The sequence below is a fragment of the Xyrauchen texanus genome, chromosome 46 (assembly GCF_025860055.1).
Source record: "Xyrauchen texanus isolate HMW12.3.18 chromosome 46, RBS_HiC_50CHRs, whole genome shotgun sequence".
Taxonomy (NCBI): Eukaryota; Metazoa; Chordata; class Actinopteri; order Cypriniformes; family Catostomidae; genus Xyrauchen; species Xyrauchen texanus.
The window spans coordinates 15,637,886-15,658,832 of NC_068321.1; the positions used below are offsets into that span (position 1 = coordinate 15,637,886).

Here is a 20,947-nt window from a genome sequence, read left to right on the forward strand (position 1 = left end):
AAATTTTTGAAGAATATCCTTTTAATGAAGGAATGAGAATTGAGGCTGTAATGCTCAAAAACAACCAAAAAGCGAGATTATGTGGTAACATTCCTGTTGTCTTGCTGGGTGACAGTTAGCGACAAGCCCATTGTGCATTGCAGGTTCCCACAGCTACTTTGCGGTCGATTTGGTATTACCAAGGTCGAAAGCAGATTATCCAGCATTTGTGCAGCAATGGGGTTTATCTTGAATTAAATTCCATACAGTGACCCTCTTGTTTTCAAATATTTGTGAATTTACATTGGTTTCTGATATTTGTAAAATAATTGTTTTGCTGTTTTTTATGCCTGACAGTGGGCTGTAATTCTAAAGGAATTACTCCAGTTGAAAAGACTAAAAACAAGCTCTAGAATGTGATGTGAAGTTAATGTGATGTTTATCCTGGTGCACAGGAAGGGATTAGTGTATTGTTTCATTGTGTGGCATAACCTGACTTTTAAATGTTTTTCATACTAATCATCTCATCCATAATATGCAACAAAGCATTTGATGGATCTTGTAGTAAATAATCAGTAATGTGTACCAGTATTTACTGTTGTAGCGTTTCTTACTTTGCCTCTTGTTTTATGCATCTAGTTTTTGAAGTGTGCAATTAGGGCTTGGGCGTTAAAACGGTATCGATATATATCACGATAAAGAAAATCCATGATAAGCTGCGTGTCGATATTTACTGCGTGTCGCTAAAACACAAGCAGTTCGGCTTTCTCAGGCTGCGTTTCCACTGGGGCGGACGAAATCCACTCAAAGGCACTCACAGCGCTAGGAGAAAGAGCTTGCTCCGCACCACTGCCAATCTTACGATCCACCTTGCGAGCATGACACTCGGCTTTCATAGGAATTAATTGAAAACGCTCTCAGCTACGTTCACAACGCGCCAGTGGTAACGTAGTTTGAGACTGGATGAACTTGCTAATGCTAGCTGCTTTGCTAACAATTAGGTTACGTTGGACACCGGATTGATTCCATCTGCACCGCAAGACTTCATGACAACTGTTGCACCCTCTCATCATCTCTAGTGAAGAGCGCGACAGAACAACAGTGATGTGGACAACAGCTCTGATCTTTCAGTGCTGTAATCTTGAATATTGTTCTCTAGCGCCAAACATGCATCATTTCTGCCCTGTCCCGCTCTGCATGCATTGCCTCTTTTCCCTGCATGTGTGTAGACATGAAGCGCCACATGAGTTAACATGGTTTCAAAGCACCTTTTAGACGATAAAGTTTTTCCCTTCTAAACGTATCTCTATTAAGCAGCATTTTATGAGCCTTTAATAATAAACAAATCGATTTCTGTTCTAATTTTGTGAAAATTAATTAGATGTCTGGAATAGATATGTAAAGACTAAAATTACTGGTTGGTAGACTAGTCTCTCACTTTAATGAAAGTATACAAATGTTTTTTAAATTTTTTTAAAAACATTTTCAAAATTTTCTGTCAAGACACCCCTGAACCCACATTCAGCATCATTCCACAGTAACAAGGGCTTCTATGCCCCATACTTGGGATCTGAATCTAAAGAAATATAAAAAATATTCCAACAAATACTGCAGTCACTGTGCTTAACATTCATTTTCAATTGATAAACAGGAAAAGTCCCCACTGCTTTGGCCATCTCTGGACCCCCTGTGCAGTTTTGTAGAGTCTATTTTGACTGTTTAGAATTAATTTTGGAAATAAAAAAAATAAAGTGCAGTGTGTAAATGTATATCGTGATAAATATCGATAGCAAACAACATGAAAAAGATTATCGTGATAACAATTTTGGCCATATCGCCCAGCCCTATGTGAATTATACTTAAAATTCTGTATGTTTTTGTAAATACCTCTCTGGTATCATTAGCCATATTTAAGACCTTTTGCTTATAAACTGCAGGCCATTTCATAGGTAATTTTTTCTTGCATTTTGAAGTATTAATACTCATAATACACTTCATGTGTATCCGTGCCTTAATTTTCACACAAAACATGAATAGGACATTGCATTAGGAAACTAGAAGATGAGATATTGTTGTGTTGAAGTAGTATTGGTTATATGATGTAGCCTGCATAAGCACTGGCCACTCATAACCAGGCAAGACATGCATAGCCAATGTGGAGCCTCTCTACCATCAGGCTGCAAGCATGATCACCATTAGCATAGAACTGATATAAACCTCCTTATCTCTCTGCTCTCTTGCATTCTGTTGCCCAAGTCACTTCCTTGAACAACACTTGAATTGTAAAATGTTTGGTTGGGTTGTCAGTTGTCTTGGAAGGATTTTTTGGAACATGTGTGAGTGCACGTAGTTCACAGGGCTAGCAGGATAGCAGATCCTTGAGGACTCTTGCTGGCCTCATGCAGATTATCTGTTCAGATTAACAAACTTGTGCTGAGCTGCACTGTGCTGAGTTTGCTCTTATTTCTACCTTTCACACTTTAATTTTCTCCCTTGCCTCTTTACTTTCTAGGCTATTTCTTCTAAGTGATTTATTTGACTTCTGTCTTTTGTCTGTGGCATAAAATAGGGATTCTAGGGATGTTTATGATTATTTGATGATAGATTAATCGTTTTTTGAATAGTTCACACAAAAATGTTAATAATGTCATAATTTACTCACCCTTATTTTGTTCTAAACTAGGATGGCTTGCTGTATGTTTAAATAAATATCCCAGTTCATGGTTCTTCAGGATGGGCATTTATAAACTAACCAATAAAAGTAGGGAATCTCAATGGTTTGAAAATGCCCACTAATTGGGAAAATCCCATTTTTGTTCTGCAGAGATATAAGTCTCAAAAGAGGCGGGAAAAAATCAGGTCTTCTAAAGACATACATTAGTATTTGGTGAGAAACGACCCAAAATTTCTCTATGCCCATTGCACGTGCATTATCACACGTTATGAGACAGATAGTGGACATGCCCTTTGAGCCTACACAGTGGAGTTTTTAGGTGGAGTGCAGTGTGCACAGTTTTGGCCCACCCTATTCATCCAGGGTTGATCTGTCATAGCCTAGTGAGCTGGGATGGTAACTGCATGGTCCCAGAGTCTTATGTGTTATATCGAAGTGTCCTACTCCTAGATGGATGGCCTGAGTTGGGCCCAGACCCTTTTCAGACCCTTTTCCGTTTTTTACTAAAACCAAAATAAATGATTGAAATATTATTTGTTAAATATGTTTTGTATTAAGTTTACAGTATATCTTTTTCTTATGGGATCATTTTATTATTAATGTTTGTAGATAAACCTGAAGAGAAAATGTTTATTAAATTAAAATGTACAGTACTTGTAGCACTTTCACAATAAATATTGTAGCTTTATTGAGAATATGGCCTTACAAACCACAGTGAGTAAGCTAACCTTTATTTTATGGTTAAAACTATTGCTTTAAATAAAATAATATTGATTCATTTCATGATTTCCAAACTGTCTTTAGAAGTCGAATAATAATAAAAAAAAGGTTCCAAGCAGAATCGCAAAAATAATGATTGTTTTCAAAAATAAAAATAGTTTTCAAAAAAGCTTACAAAATATTCTCCCCATCTTCTGCTAATCAAACAAACAGGTGATCCATCCCCCAACTCGCACCATTGGTCGATGGTGTTGTGTCTCATGAGATGGGTCGCTCAATACAAAAAGAGGAATTTTCATAGTGCCACAGAGACACAGTGTTTACAGTTTTCAAGACAATTAATCTATGCATTGCTTACATAGCATTTGTCTCTGCATATTAATCTTCGATAGAAAGTGTTTGAGTCAACAACTATTTAACTATTCACAGATTTACAAAGAAATCTGAAAGTAAATGGACAATTTAACATAACTACCAAAGATGCCATTTTCTAGTACCTTTCATCTTTCATCTGTATGACCCCTGAGTTGTGGCAACCTTCCAGACCTAGACTTTGCATATTCAGATAGATCTCTGAATTGTCATTATCCCTTCTTCATTGCCCATTGATGGTTGTTGCGCTTTTAGCGCTGCTGGGGGAAAAATTGGTTGCTTTCTTTACCTCCACTTACGCCTCATCTTACACGAAGACCGCATAAATCTCACTAGTTCTGCCTCTCTCTTTCTCTCTGTGCTATTTTCAGACTACCTCATGTGAGGGCAATGAGTTAGGAAACGCTTTAACAAGCACTCTACTGATGTCTCTGATTTTGCATGGATCAATCAGATTAGCCAGAATCAAATTACAGGATGTGTATCACGGAAAATGTCCAGGATGGCAGAAGTCATATGTTTTCATGCTTTGCTCTAGTCTGTAATGTTCTTTCAGTGTTTGGAAAGTTGGCTTTGCCCTCGTTTTTTCCACCCTAACTTGTCATCGTAATTTTAGTATAGCCAAATTTATTCAGGCTTAAATTTCCAGAAGAATTCATTTAGATTTAATGATGAAATATGTGTCTGAATTGCCTAATCGTTGTTATAATTGAGTAATATCTCATCGTTGACATGTCTGTTGTTCTTATGGGAATATGAGGTTAGTTAATACATAACTGGTGTGTAGTACAAGTAATGAAAGGGTTTAAAAAAATGCATGGAAATTGCGTAAAGACACAGGTAATCTCTATTACTTAAACCTGGCTAGACAAGCAGTATACATTTAAATTATTACCCAGCCCATGACACATATTTTAGCATGTAGTTAAACATACTCCTAGAGTCCCCAATAGACCTACAAACTGACTAACCCCAGTTTGAATGCGTTAATCGCATTTTTTTTTTTTTTTTTAATTAATCACAGCTCGAATGTGTATACATGCTGCATGAAGCCGAGTTACAATCTAAATATTTAGGTCTGTTAGTCTGGGCTGGTGCAATTTCAGTCGGACTAAAGTGTTTACATGACGTTAAAAGACATATTGCTTTAGTGCAACTTACATTAACTTTCAAAGTGCATGTAAACATATTGACTAGATGTTTGTTTTAGTTTACCACCCCATTGTGAGGAAAGAGGTGTTTGGGGGCATGGCTAAACTACTGTAAGGGTGATGTGACCCCAAGTAAGTAAAGTCATTATGGATTTCCCTCGCTCAGTGGGAGCCCTTTTTGAATCAGATACCACAGGAAGAACAGAATACTGCTTTGAAATTGCTGTATTGTTGGGCCCATATTTGGTTGGGGACATCCTCTGTTTTATGCATTGTTCTGCTGTGAGCTTTGTTAAAAGGCAGGTCATTGTCTTAAGTCCAAGATTAAAATAATAAAAGTTGTTTTATGCCCACTCTTGTCTACTGTGTCCCCTTTTTAACACAGGAATCTTTTTATTGACTCATGTCATAACTTAAATAGCCTTGTGTTTCCGGTGAACTGTCTGCATGATTACCATTTACTACATTTTACTTTCATTTACCCAACTTCATGTCGCTCCAAACCCATATCTTTCTTCCATGGAGCACAAAGGGGGAATTTTTAAAAAATATCCTGGACACTGTTTTCCATGTAAAGAAAGTGATTGAGGACTGCCATAAAAGCACCATGAAAAACTATATTAGAAAAGTGAACTCATGTGCTATATTCTAAGTCTTCTGAAGACATGCAATAGCTTTGTGTGAGGAACAGATACAAATTTTGTTATTCACAAAAATATGTATCCAGCTCTTTTCAAAGAGTTCACAAAACCAATCTGAATGATTCATTCATGAATAGGACTCATCCGGTTCTTGAGTATAAATAACTGCCATCAAAACGGTCACAACCATTACCAGATTATCAGTGAATAATAACAAAAATGTCCAACATACTCTCGCATAGAAATCGTACATATTCATACAAGTTGGCTAAATGGCATGAAATAATTTGAGTTAGGTTGTACAAATTCGAAAAAAAGCCAATCAGGTGACTTTCCCCGTCTCCTCCTAAAACGCCACATACAAAACGTTTTTGCTTTAGATCATCCTTACAGACTCTGCTCTATGGCTAGGTTAAGATGTGGGGAATGGGTTAGGGTTTAAAATTAATAAGCATGTACACAATGTCTGACTTGAGGAACTTTCACTTACTTTGGATTTACATTTCTGGATATTTGTATGTTTAGAATTTGTACGAATTAATATGAATGAACTTGTGTGATTTCATACGATTTGGCCAACTCTAATGAGATCTGGTGGAACGTTTTAGCCTGTTCTTCACACAGTTGCTGTCAGATAGCTTCAGAAGACTTGCAATGTAGTGCACAAGTCGTATTGAACTATTTGTTTATACTTTTATGATTTTTTTTGTTGTTGTTTTGGAGCCTGACTGCCGCACTGCTCATTTGCTTTCATTATATGGCAAAGAGCGACCAGGATTATCTTCTAAAATTTCCATTTTTTGTTTTGGACTCATTTTCTCATTTTGAATTTAAAGGGGCATAAGGGTGAATAAAAAATGATATTCAAATGACCTTTCATTTTTTATTAAACTGTTCTTTTAAAATGGGTAGGAGAGATCTGCTTGATGTCGGCCCAGCCTTCAAGGTGGTAACGGAAGAATTGTGAAGGAATGGCATAGGTGACACTCATTTTTATTTACCCAAGTGCTTCTACATTTTTCCCAAGCTAACACACGAAAACATCCGCAAGTCCTCCTGTCAGTCCTATTCCCCATCATTCTCCTGACCCACACTTATCCCTTCAAGGCAGCAATGGGTGGTCAGGTGTCAGGTCCAAAGCTTAACTTACAGTACATTCTGAACTTGCCTGGGTAGCTCAGCAAGTAAAGACGCTGACTGCGAGAGTCGCAAGTTCGGATCCAGGGCCTGCTGAGTGACTCCGGTCATGCTTCCTAAGCAACCAATTGGCCTGGTTGCTAGGGTGGGTAGAGTCACGTTGGGTTAACCACCTCGTGATCAATATAATGTGGTTCTCGCTCTCTGTGGGGCACGTGGTGAGTTGTGCGTGGATGTCGCGGAGAATAGCATGAGAATAGCATGAGCCTCCACACACGCTACGTCTCTGCAGTAACGTGCTCAATAAGCCACGTGGTAAGCAGGGGTAACTGAGATTCATCCTCCGCCACCTAGATTGAGGTGAGTCACTACGCCATCTAGAGGACTTATTGGAAACCGGGCATGCCAAATTGGGGAGAAAAGGGTAGGAAAAAGAATTGTACATTCTAAACATGCCTCACCACTCTCTCTTGTTTTTCTGATCCATTCACTCCAGAGCCATTACTCGTACAGTAAGTATACATCAGCAATGAGAAGCAGATCCCCATGCTCTTTTGGCCAGTGATAAAATTGGCCACTATTTTCCACACCTTTCAAGAAGTAGGTGGTGAATATGATACCCTAGAGCTGTCCAAAACTCTGTTCAGGTTTCATCCGCTACTGTTTGGAGAATGTTCGACTGTCATCTTAGCCCTGCTCTGGGAAAGACATACTGTAGTCTGAGTTTACGTGTCATGTTTAACATCCTCTCCCACACTAGTAAAATGGGTTTCCAGCCTATTTTCAGATAGCACTGTTTGTCACATTTTGATTGTTACAGTCCAAACTGGAATGTCACTTGAACATAATCAGATGGTCTTTCTGTCTTTTAATTATGAATATAAGTACCTTGCTTACCTTTATTTCAGCTTCTCGAAAAACAGCTTAAACATGAGATTACTCTTTAGCTCTTAGTGTAACGTTAATGGAATGCACAGGCCTTTTTGAGGCCAAATGTTTTAGCAGGCTTCTCTAAAGCCTTGGGTTTGAACTAATAGGTTTTCTTAGGAATCAAATTGTGGGAACTTGTAAAGAAAAGGGCCAACACAGACGTGATTTTCAGCATTTGGCCTAATCGGCTTGCACTAGAATAAAAAGGTTTCACTGTCTGTTGTTCTTACTCATGCTGTTTGAGCAACACCTTGCATCAGCTTACAGTCAGACAGATAGCCTCTTTGTAAGCCTGAGTTTAACTGAGATGGCAACACATGAGAACTCACTGTAGGCCATGCATGATCATGATGTTGATGAAGTGTTTAAAGTGTCGGTCCTGCAGATGTCCATATTGAATGTCTTCGATTTTCCATTTACACATGCTTGCGTTTTTTTCCACACTTACTTTCAAATTTCCACCCTTCATTTCAAATGTATGCACACATACATAAATTATTTTGTTTGTGGATTTTGCAAAGGCTATAGAAATTATTACTTGACTTAAGCCAAGTGCACACTACAAGACTGACCCACATCAATCCTTTGATTTTTTTTTAAGCCAGCGATTTGTCTGTAATAAAAATAGATTATAGTCTATCTGCAGCACGTTCCAGTCATGACGATCTTCCATTGTTCGCACTACTTTGAGACATAGTTACAAACATTTAAATCATGTTTTACACCACCGTTTGACATATGAACATTCATCAGGTGTACACTGAAATTGCGAGAGTGCGAAAGAGAGAAGCAACAAGCTGTGTTGCTTTTTGCAAAAGTTTTTGTGTGAACGAATTTCAAGATATGATAGGGGAGGAGAATGATCATGTAAAAACATAGTCCGCTATTAGTAAACTGCGCACAAACACAGAAAACATGAAGCTGCTGGTCTTTAAATGCACTCTGGGTGACCAGCTTCAATCTTGTAGTGTGCGCTTGGCATTATACACCTCAAATTACAGACTTACACAGAGCATCAACTGAACGAGTGCTCCTGTAGTTTTACATTTACAATCTGAATTGCAGATGTCATACTTATTTAGAACAGCAGGATGCTCCTTACACTAATCTGCTGCCTCTGGCATCAGCTCAAATGAAAGGAAGTGCAAGAGAGCCTTGATTTTCTGCTTTATGTTGTTGACCTACGGATGTGCCACGCTCAAGAGCCTTTGGCCTTTTCACACAGTCACACTATTCCAAGACTCCCTGATGCCGATATCATCTACCCTCCACATGCTCATCAGTGTCTCATTTCTCCACTGGTACAGAGGATATCTATACAACTAGGGAAGCGCTGCTTCTTTGGAAATACTGTGTTGATCTGGTATACACAAGCTCTGTTCCAAAACCTAGTGAGCTGCTTATTTATTGCCTACACAGGCAGCTGCCTTCTAAGGCCACATCCAAACTAATACATTTTCTTGGATTAGAGGTGTGTTAAAAGGCCTAAACGTAGCAAAATATACATTTTAAACAAAAAACATTAGTGTGGACATGGTCTCAGGCAGCATCTAAACACCCTATCTACACCGGACACAATGGCTATGCATCAAAAGCAAATAGAACCAATTATGATCAGTGATGCTGGATGCAACCAGTGTGGCAGTACTCAACCATTGGCGGCGGGGCTATCTGACTGTTTGAACAGCTGCAGATGTAAAGGGGTAAATTCTGAAAGCTGTTTTCAAAAACATTGCTTCTTTTCACAGTTCGGTTTGGTGGTGCTGGTGTAGCTGGAATTACATTCTTCAGATATAATTATTACCAAAATTCTAATTTAATTTGAATTTTTAAAGCCAACGTTTCAATAGACAGTATGTTAACGTGGTGTTTCACTGGTGCCACAGTACAGTACTCAAGTACTCCAGTACTGTCCTCCAGACACAAGCTTTATAATAACAGCGATATCGCAGTGTTTTTCATTCATTACAGTTGTATGTAAGTTAATAATATTCAGATAGTAGTGCTATTCGGTGGTGAAGTGGATCAACCATGGGCTGTTCAAACTGACAGAGCACTAAAGAATGGAACATAATGCAAGGATCTCGAGGCATGCATTTCCAAATTGAACTCTTTCCTGACAAAGAACAATATGCAATGGCCTAAGACCTCCACCTAAGGGACTGTTCACAGTGAATGATTTTGCAACCATTTATCATTTGTTTTTCTATGTTAACATGCTCTAAACAGACATCTTTGATCATATTAAATTCAGCATCTCTTGTAGGAGTACTGTGTTTTTAGATGCCATGTCAAGTTAAAAAGAACTTCAGCCTTTAAAAGCATGTCTTGAGACTCCTGTGTTTTGTTAAACTGTATTTGTTGCATTGCATCTTGCCTTTTTAAGCGCAAGAATGCGATCGGTCTGAAGTATTCATAAGTGCTTGGCACACATCCAAATTTCGAATGCACATTTTTAGTATTCGATTGTGTATATTTTTCTTAAATTTGACAAAAATTCTCATTTCAAATTTTAATTTGACAGCCTTGGTGTCAACAGTGCAAACAGGGTTTTGCTGTTAAGAAACATCTTAATTGACTAGTTTGGACAGTTCTATTGTACATCGGCAACAACTCTCATGAAAGACTTAACTCGCCGTTGATTCTAAGTTTTATTTAAGTATGTTACAAAGCTAACAACATATTAATCTATCTGAATTAAAAACACAGCTCACATAAATGTTGTGTAATATAATCAGTTTTATTTAGACTGCACTTATATGTATTGATAATTTTACAGTTTATTTATTTTTACATTTATTTTATTATAATCCCCACAAAAATCACATTGTCTGCCATATTGGATTTATTTTGTGACTGAAATTTGATATTCGATCGGTCGAGGTATGTAAGTAGGCAACATAATTATGTTTTGGTAGAATTGGAACAGCATTTGTGTTGGGAGCGCACCTTTGTTTCCTTAAAATGTTGCCTCAGTAGGCATCACACTAGGCTTTGAAACAGATGTGGGTAAAAGGAACAGGTCGAACTTTACCTTGCAAAAGAATTGCCAGCCCATGTGGCTCTCAGGTTGATATGAAGGCGACGTGAAGGTTCTGTCTGTCCGGTTTAGGGAGTAATGGGAGAATTAAGAGGTGGCATGCTGAGGCTGAGACTCCCTGGCAGAGCTCTGTGAAGGGCACAGGCTCAGCTGGACCTCACGCCACCCACTGCTGCAGCTGTCTATCAAACGGCAGCACTTGCACTGTGCTCACACACTTTGCTGCAATGCTGCAGGCTTATAAGCAGGGAAAAAATAGACATATGTGCACACTTTCCATTCCTGAAGAATTAAAGGGATTGTTCACCCAAACATTTTTATATATGTCATTTACTCATCCTCTTGTTGTTCCAAACCATTATGGCTTCTTGTACAAATTACTTTCATTGCATCTTCTTTCCATACAATGAAAATTTATGGTGACTTAGGCTAACATTTTGCCTTATGTCTCCTAATGTCAATTTAGAATTAAATGATGGAACATCTATAACTTTTGGATGAAAAGTCAAATTTTGCTGGTTTTCAGTTATAGTATACATATTTGGCTTATACTTACGACTTATAATGTACCAGTCAGTTCTAGTAATTTGTTTTGCTTATGAAGCACTGTAATGAGGGATACATATTAAAAAAGTGGATAAATCTTTGAAAGCGGATTTAAAATACGTTTATGATATGAAAAGACGGACAACAGACTCCTGCAAGGTACGCAGCATGCCTGCCTGCCAATATTAGACTCGTCAGGGAACAGAAAAGAAAGCAGATGAAAAAGTGAAGGACATTTTTTGTGTCCATCTTAAGATGATGAATATATAAAAATGATCAATATAATACATTTTTATGTACTAAACTCCACTGTGCATTAAACATGTCTTATGTAATTGACACACCACCATTGAATTATTAAGGTACAGCTTAAAAACCAGGACTACCACTATTTTGCTTCTGTTCATTTGCTAGGTTATTTTCAACTAGTTTCCATTTTTAGCATTTAGTGTTCTGCTTCACAGATAAAACCGTTCTTGTGCAAAGAACAATTGAGGTGTCATCCACTCCTCTCAGTTCCACCACATCAAGTATTCATGAACAGATTGTTGTGCCTCACTAATCTCAATGCTCTTTTGTAACTAATTTGGTTAATTTCAGTCCAGAGTCCACAGGCTTTGGACTAGGCAATTTCTGAAAAGGTCCCTCTCTTAAGTAGGAGATCTATAGTTTTCTCTGGCTCTGTCTTGGCCACAGCTGCAAACGGCTGATGTTGAGCAAGTGAGTTAAATATTATAACAAAAGTGGGTGATATATATAATATAATTAATATAATACAAATATAATTTCTTAATATTTGATATGTGCAATGAAAACAAAATAATTGCAATAAATATATTGACTTCACCTGTCTACACGAGATGTGAGCTACGCCACGCCGCAATGGCTTGAGGCTGTCTAAACAAACGCGTCGAAGTGAACGTTGTAAACCATTTATATGTCTTGTTGGCAGGAGTAGCGCCAGTGAGTGCTGTGCAAATTGCATTTACTGTTTGCATGAGGTGAAGCAAATTCCGCAACCAGTGTAGACAGCATCATTGATTGTAATGGGAGCAAATTTGCTTTTGTCGCATCGCGCCTGCCACTTAAATCTAGTGTAGACTGGGTTACTTTTCTCTGTTGCTCCACCATGACATTTGTTGACTTGAAAGAGAAAATTAACAATAGAAGCAGAAAGTTCACACTAATGTCCGCTTAAGTGCCCCTTGTGACAACGTTGAAAACTGGTGTTGTGTTATTAATTGTTGTCTGACATATTTTGCAATGCAAAAATATCGCTACAAAGTTCTTTGTTCACATACTTGCATAGGGTGTGTTTCAGCCTTAAGAGACACTTAGGATTGTGCAACATGCCAAATGTACAGAGCACTTAGTCTTTGCTTTTAAACGTTTCTACAACATTAGTACATTGTGTTCCCATCTAACCTTGTGTAAGTGTTTTCTTATCTTTCTTTTCTCCCACACATAAAAGAGCATTTGATTGTCAAACCACAGAAAGCAGAAGAGAGGATGTGGTCTGTCCCTCGTGGTGTGAACAGTTTACGGATGGGGGTTGGATCCAACACGTCTCAATGAGGTGTCAGTTGGCTGCATGATATCTCCTACTGATAGCAAAGCTTTTACAGTCAGTGGACTGTTGACCGTGGTGTTAATCATTGGCTGTAAGATCAGTTGGGTTGTGCATTAAAGCCTAGACAAGCACTGTGCTTTACTGCGCCTTGGATAGCCAGTGTTTTTTTTATTGCACTTCTGAATTTCTAATGCGATTGGACTTTGGCTGCTTTTTCCTCACCTTAGCCAGGTGGATGTGCTATGGTTATCACCATGTGTTTGCTTATAACCTAAACCTACTTTGTTAGTTTGGATTACAATCTGGCACATATTCTTTAAAAATTATGTGTAGAAGTCCTGGAACTCAGTAAATAGGTGAATTAAATCATGTGACCTCCAGTGACCTCAATGCATGCAAGGTCAACACATTACTGGCTGCCTAAAAACTTAGCCTCATAATTGTCAATTTTATTGATAAAGAAAGAGCATGAAACAGTGGGGAGAACAGGGCCAGGTAATAGCTGAACTCAAACTTACAACTCAACATGTCGGAGCATGTGCTGATTTATTTACTATATTACAGTATAGTATTATCTCCATTAACACCTGATATTAAGATGCATTTCGAGCAATCTGATTGCTAAATACAGGTGTAAAAGTACCAATGCTTTCATCCAGTACTGTTAAAAGTCTTGGTGTAATCTTTGACTCCTCTCTATCTTTCCATTCTCACATTAATTCTATCACTAAATCAGCATTCTTTCATCTACGTCGCATCGCTCAGCTCCGTCCCTTCATCAGTATCTCAGACGCTGAAACTGTCATCCATGCATTTATCACATCACGTCTCGATTATTGCAATGCACTTTTTATTGGCCTTCCTGCTAGCTCCATTTCCAAATTGCTATACATTCAAAACTCTGCTGCCAGAATACTCACCCACACCAAGCGTTCTGCGCATATCACCCCAATTTTGCATGATCTTCACTGGCTTCCTGTGGTTTACCGTATCAAATTCAAAATTCTCCTTCTCACTTTTAAATCTCTGCACGGCTTGGCTCCCTCCTATCTCTGTAATCTGCTTCACCCCTACGCACCGACTCGCTCTCTACGATCCTCCGACTCTAGCCTTCTCGTCGTCCCTCGGCATCGCCTTGTTTCGATGGGGGCAGATCATTCAGTGTTGTAGCACCCAAAATATGGAACTCTCTACCCCGATCACTCTGTTCTGTTAACACTATCTCTGAATTCAAATCCATGCTCAAAACTCACTTATTTGCTGAATGTTATAACTCTTAAGTTGTACTGTTTTTTTTTTTTTTTTTTTTTTTTCCCGCTGGGTGCTGTCCCATCTACCTAACCTTCTCATTTTCTGTACCTTCACTGTTATCTACCTGCTGTTGTTTTATCTGCTGTCTTTGTCCTCTGCCTTTATTGTTGCTTGTCTATTGTAAAGCGTCCTTGAGCTCTGGAAAGGCGCTATATAAATAAAACTTATTATTATTATTAAATGGATGCTGAACAGCAGCAAAGGACCCCCTACTCACCTGTCAATCAACCACTGCACTGAAAAAGTGGTTTTAAATTTTGCAGGTTAAACCTCTTTAAAAGGTAATGATTGTCAGATTGGAAAATTTGAAAAAGCAGACTACGATATTCATTAAAACATCTCCAGACACCCCACTAAAATAACTTGAAATAAAATAACATTAAGATACAGGAACTTATTATGGCTTAACATGTTGGAGCACATGTAGTAGTTTACAGGCAACAGCTCTGACAAAAAGTCAAAGAAGACTGTTCTCTAAACTGCTGTTTAGATTGTAAAATGCATTTTACAGTAAAGTGGTATCCCCACAAACTCACCATACCTCTTTTTTGTTTCCTCCATCACGGCATGACCCCGACCCAGGGTGCTCTTAGCCAACGGAAGGCAGAAATAATCAATTACCCACAGGGAGAACTGTGAAATCAGTTTCTCAAAGACAGCTGAATTAAATTTCCTGCCCTCCATCCTCCGCATAATGCCATGTTAATGGTTTCCTGCTCTGAAACATTATGGCTGCCACGACGAGCATCAATTTGTATCTGCTATGAGCAGCACCACAATGAGCTAACCTGAGCCAAACTGCTTTTCTCTGCCACGCATTATATGAGTTTAGATATAGGCTGAACCTTTCGTACCCTCTTTCTTGATTTTCCCCAATTTATCTCTGATTATTTATTAATTTTCCTACCATTTCATCTTTTACCCCTTTTCAGCTGTGTAGACCTTTTAGTTAAGTCTAAAGCCTAGTGCACACTACACAACTCAAGTTCATCTCCTTTGAAGTTTTAAGTCAGCAACTGGTCTGCGACAAGAAGTTTTACAGCGATACACAAGACAAAACACACCTTAATACTAAGTGTACAGGGCCTCAATAGGGGGGCGAATAGTTGTGTAGTTGGTACACTCAATCTGCATTCAGTCATGTAGTTTGCACATCAGCATGATGGTGAATAGAACAAGACTGTGAATAGAAGGGTGCCAACTGAAAGTTGTGTAGTGTGTGCTTGGCTTAATCAAAGTTGCTTTAAGGTGAGCCAGTTCAAAAAACTGTTGGTCAAGATGTGTTCCAATTATATATCTCTAATTAGGAGTAAAATCGGACAACAATGGCATCATTAATTTAATTTCTTTAGCTCAAATCTCACAAATAACGCTATTTGTGAGGCTGGTCTAGCTTACGCACATACACATTTACATTCCAGAGAACACAAATAGTTTATTGGCTGTTATAAATGTAAGGTGGAACTACAATCACTAAAGCCGCTATATCTTGCATTGCAATGCCTCTATCAAAAAAGCGATTTGAAATAGGGGACTTCCATTCCTACAGAAACCATATTGAGCATTGTGATATCTCTATCAAAAATCTGATTGGCTCTTTTAACTGTGATGCAGGGCTATTTCCGGGATATTTAGCATTAGCATTTTATTCATACATAAAAAAGTAATTAATCTCTTCCATGTCACTTGTGTAATTAGATTACAAATTAATGTGTATGCTGGCTAGTTTGCTTTTGTCTTAGTGATTATTTGGTTAGAACTGTTTTTAATTTGGTTTCTTGATGAAACTCAGATTTATTTCTGTCGCACCCTCCAGACCAACCATGTGTCATGCTAAGCCTGTTTTAGAGTCTATGTTGTTATTTACTCCAATATCAAGAGTGGCATTTTACTTCAGGATAGTGAGCAAATTGCTAATTTTCATTATGGCAAATCACAACATTAACACAAACTGCACCTTAACCTTGAGTTTTTGCAGAGTGAGTCATCTTTTTCTTTTCTAAGGGGCTAAATTTCCTCCTACACATCCACAGATGACACAACCCCCTCAAATGAAGCTTGTATATTTAACCTTGCCTGCATTCCTTGCAACAGAGAAAAAACAATAACAAAAGGTGCTTCGTCTCAGACAAAACAAGTATTTCAAGCAGTATGCAGCAAAATTTGCTTGCTCCTGCAAGGTTATTTAATGCTGAGTTTTTCCATCACGACTTGGCTGAGCACCCTGAGTCATAAGCTCTTCAGTGAAAATGAATGGAGGCGTTTGTATGCTGTAGAACATGCTGGTTGGGGAAATGATGGACACTGTTTCCAAGAACATTGCATTGCTTTACTCTACCCTTCCTGTTTCCTCAGGGAAGTCAAACAATAAAATCACTGTAATGTTTCCCATTCCTGTTGAAGTTAGACACTAAACTGTTCACAAAAGACAACAGTTAAAGTCATTTCATGATGCCAAGATTTGATATTGACCTTAAAGGTATAGTTCAACCAAAAATGTACATTCTGTCATCTTTTATTCTCCCACATGTTGTTCCAAAGCCTTTTGGATCGAAAGAAGATATTAGGTAGAATATATAGTGTCTGAAAGCCTTAATCACCATTCACTTTCATTATATGGAAAAGAGAGAAATTGTCTTTTGAGGCTAGCATCTGCTTTTGCGTTCCACAGAAAAAAAAAGTCAAAAGGGGTTGTAACCTTGATTTGTGGCTAATAAATTCATAATTTTGCCCATTTTGTGATTGAGAGATTTGACTACATTTTGGGGTGTTTAGACCAATATAGGTGTCTGTACATGAGCATGTTTGTGAATGCTTGATGACTCATTCAGTCTGTGGGATCTAAAACTGTGCCTCTGATAGGAATTGGGTCAGAATGCATGCTTTCGTCACCCAATACTCATTGCCTGTTTTACAGAGGAGTCCCCATTCATCCTTAAACATGGGCTTCCGATTAAGGCTATTTCATTGGCGGAATTTATGCCATGATTAAATATAACAATATAAAGGATACATTAATGATATTACATCATTCTATCCAATTGTTTTTAATCCACTCTTTTGTTTGAGATTGATTAAACTGGTTTATCAGTGTGACCTGGTTTGCATAAGAGTTATATCATATCCTGTGGCCTTGGCATTTAGCGGTTTCAGGTCACTGGTGGTATCAGGCATCTGCACTCATTCCGAATACGGCTCGCATAGAGAGAGAGGATGAGAGAGACATACAGGCTACTGACAGAGATCAGTGGGTTTAATTGCTGTGTTTGGTTGTGTGCTGTTCCTGATGAGGGTATATACTTCAGGCACATTTGAGATGTGGCAAAACCACATAGTAACAGTGCTAGATATAAAATGGTGCTGTTTTGTGGTATCTGTGAAAATGGATATTTATCTTCCCTGAAGCCAACGTGTGGGCGAGCAGCCACTGGTTTGATACAAGAACAGACGGAGAGGGAAAGCGGAAGCGTCTGCTTCCCCTACCATTGCGTGCAGGAGCCATCTCTGATATTCCAGCTTTGTGTTTCTATCTTTTCATCTGAAAGAATAACCAAATGGCTCTTCTTTTGAAGCCCAGGGTTAGGGTTTGCGTGTACATTCATGCGTGTGTGCTCCTCATTTAAGGACAAAGACCCATTTCAAAGCCCATTTCCTGAGCACCAATGTACACCAAAGCAAAAGCGGGCCCTCTTTGGGCTTCACCTATCACCTGACCTCCTGTCTGAAGCTTATGGAGCTCCAGACAGCTGTGGTCTTGGTCCCCTGACAGGATGTGGCCTGCATTCAAAGTGACAAGTGTTGGTTTCAATTTTCCACTAGGCCAGCCAGCACGAGGGGAGGCAACTGCACCCACATCATAAAGAACTGTCAAAGTTGGCTCGCAAAAATAGCTTTCATCAAAATCGGCAAAGGACATGGACAACGAAGGATATGGGACATATACAAATATGATAACGTGACATAGCAGTTCAGTCATTTTCAAAGGAGCTGTTCATCCAAATGGAAATTGACAATTCTGTCATAATTTTTTTCACCTTCATGTTGTTCCAAACCCGTATGGCTTTCATCCGTATAACTCAAAAATAGAAAATTGAAATAATGTACTGGTCACTAATTTGCTTGAAAGTACAATGAATGGGTGGGTACTGGAGCTTCCAAAGTATCTCCAATTGAAATGCATGGACTAGAGTAATCAGTACATACTTCAAAATGTTGTGTTCTAAGGAAGATACAACATGAAGATACTAATTGAAGATACTACATGAGGGTTAATAAATGATGAATGAAATGAATTATCCATATTGTAATGCATTTATTTTCTCATTTTAATTATCACATATCTTTATTATTATTTTAGGTGAAAAATGCAAGCAGAAAAGTAATAGAGTACCTAAGTTCTTTTTTACTCCAGTACTTCCAAAATAAACTGTAATCATACTGTTAATTCACAGATTATTTCATATAACTTTTAGGTCACAAACTGTGCACCCACTTCTGCATTCATTGCTCAGGTGTCAATGTAATAAAGCTAAAGAACATACAGCTAATGTGAGTGAAATAAGTGGGTTAAGCTGGCACTTTCCTTCCTAACTCGATAGGATGAATTGTGCATGTGAATAGTGCAGGAAGTGTAGGACACGTTCAGGCTAATATGAAACTTAATCCGTCCAGTGATTGAGGCCAGGAACTAGCTTAAATCCCATTAGCCAGCCTTTAGAATATACATCACTCAGCAGAAACCATCTGGAAAAAAAAATTGGGTAAAGAAAGAGGACTGAAAAGATCATGCTAGCAAAGGATAGGGGTTTGTAGAGGCTAGCAGGTCAAAAAGTTAATGTTTCCTTTGATTTCAGGAAGGATTGACTTGTACTAGGAAGACTCACTTTAATGGCATTACATGGCATCCTGTGACAAGGAAATATTTTCTCTGTCACAAGACTAGATCAGTCTGTGTATGGGTATAAGTGAAGGGAAAGTACACTGCCGTACAAATGCAAAAGTTAGTAACCACATATTTTATTATTAGGAGGTTTTGGCATTTTTCACAACTGCTCAGACAGTTCTAATTTTAGTGCTAATGAGGAGCCAATATTGTTGTGAGAGGGTGTCTTCGCTCTTCGTTCTTAATGAGAGTCTGAGTGGACACGACTTCTAGGGTTGCTCTGATCTTTTTAAGTGTCCAATCATTATGTTTCATTCCTTGGTGTTCAATGAGCAATGGAGTGATATTTCAAAGGGTAGATGGGTTTTTTCGGTGTTGTCGAGGGAGCTCATAAATATTCTCAATGGCCCAGTGAAGTACCTGCTTAGCGGCCAGCAAGCCTGTTGATATAAATTATAGCTGCACCGGCATAAAGAACATGGTTCTGGCCTCGAAGCTGAATGAATAGTTCAAATTCTAATGGCCCACCTGTGCCCACTTTAAACTCACTGAACAGACTGCACCTACTGTTTTTGACAGTACACAACTATTGTTAATGGGGTACAACTCTGTGGCACATCCGCATATTGGGAGAGTTCTCTAAACTTTCGAGGAAAAACCTTGAAAAACCTTGAAGTCAGCTCTATTCTTCTTTAAACCTACTGCTTTTCCCACCTAGAGTTCTGGTACTCTCCAAGTGGGACTTTTTAGAGCAACTACATTACTGAAGAGACTTTTCCCCCTGAAAATACCTCAGTGATGACAATGTAGTGTTGACTGTTTTCCTTCTGACGTTTCCTTCACGCACGATACAATAGTAACAATAACAAAAATGACAACATCGATAAAGGAGGACAGCATCGGAGATACGCTTTTATAAGGGCTGTTTTACACAAACTGTGTATGCAGGTTCAGAACTGGCAAAACTCATGAATATTAATTAGGCTATTTACAGATAATGTCTAATAATCTTTTACTGTTTATATAAATAGTAATTATTTAATACCAATTCAAGCGCTTTAATAAATATTTCACATAATTCATTTGATAACATGATCCATACATCTATCACTGTCAGTACTGGGATTTTGTTAGTCATTGGATAAATACATGGATCAGTAAGATCTGATCAAGAATGACTGATTGGTCTCATGGTAAAGTTTTCGCCTCTGGAACAGGGTGTCCCGGGTTTTTTATGTGCCCTAATATAACGTTTTATTTTAATAAATGAAGATTGCATCTGTACGTCAGTAAATGTTTATCATGAGCGGGGACACATCTGTTTGCATTTTTCTTTGCGATTTAACTGGAAAGGAGCATGAGCTACGGAGCGAATGGATCGCACATCTGTATGCATGAGAGAACATCACCGCCTGCTGTCACTCAACGCCACTGATAACAGCTGCAACTAGCACTCTTCATAACATAAAAAATTTCAAATTGCAACACTGAATTGTCACTTATTATATCACACATGAACAAAATGAAAACTCCTGTTCATGAACTGAAGATGCTTCTTCTGCATTAGACAATTTCTAATGAAAGCTATTCCAAAAATAGGTGGGGACAAAACTGGCAAAGGCAAAACTTGGTATGGACATAAATGACACCTATGCTCTTCTCCGAAAATGTATGTACCATGGAGTAGGAGCTTAAAAAGTCCCTCTAAATGGCTAAGAGGAACTCTAGTTGCTCATGTGCGAAAGCTAGGAAAACTGAGTAATTTCTCAAAAATTACCTAAAATGGCTTAATTTCCTGCAGTTAGAAAGGGCCAATGAACTCTCTCCAGTTTGCGAGCTACCCCAGTTTCCCTGTCACTATGGAAACTGGTGAAGCAATCGAGAAGAGGTCACTCATCGTTGACATATTATTCACCCTGAAATAGGCTTGTTTTTTGGCCTAATCTGAGCCTAGTGTCACTGAGTTAGAAACACTAGGCCAAATCTAACATTTT

General features: G+C 38.4%; 1 pseudogene; it reads left to right on the forward strand.

Moving 5' to 3' along the window:
• LOC127638047 (POC1 centriolar protein homolog B-like) overlaps positions 1 to 20,947 on the forward strand; it is a 56,402-nt pseudogene that overhangs the window by 26,275 nt on the left and 9,180 nt on the right.